Source organism: Penaeus monodon, chromosome 22 (genome assembly GCF_015228065.2).
Source record: "Penaeus monodon isolate SGIC_2016 chromosome 22, NSTDA_Pmon_1, whole genome shotgun sequence".
Lineage (NCBI taxonomy): Eukaryota > Metazoa > Arthropoda > Malacostraca > Decapoda > Penaeidae > Penaeus > Penaeus monodon.
The window spans coordinates 1,443,561-1,443,891 of NC_051407.1; positions in this window are offsets into that span (position 1 = coordinate 1,443,561).

The window sequence follows — 331 nt, forward strand, 5'->3', positions numbered from 1 at the left end:
GTTTCCACTTACATTCTGTGATCATAAAGATAACATCTTTAGTGCATTCATCTATACAAGCTTATTAATCTATAGATTCTACTCACTGCGTCGATGTCCGTGTTTCTTTGCTTTGTTTTTTATTTAGCATTAACCTTTGGTTCTTTATTACTCTGGATTAGATTATCTCAGGTATATTAAAAACAATAGTGTTTTTCAACTTATATCTCAGAATATACATCTGTTTTAACAATACATGACGGTCGTGACGGGTATGAGTTTCCGCTAGAGAGATGTTCTTGGATTTTCCAGGCTACGAAGGTCATCAATCCGGGTAGTAGAGCCGCAAAGC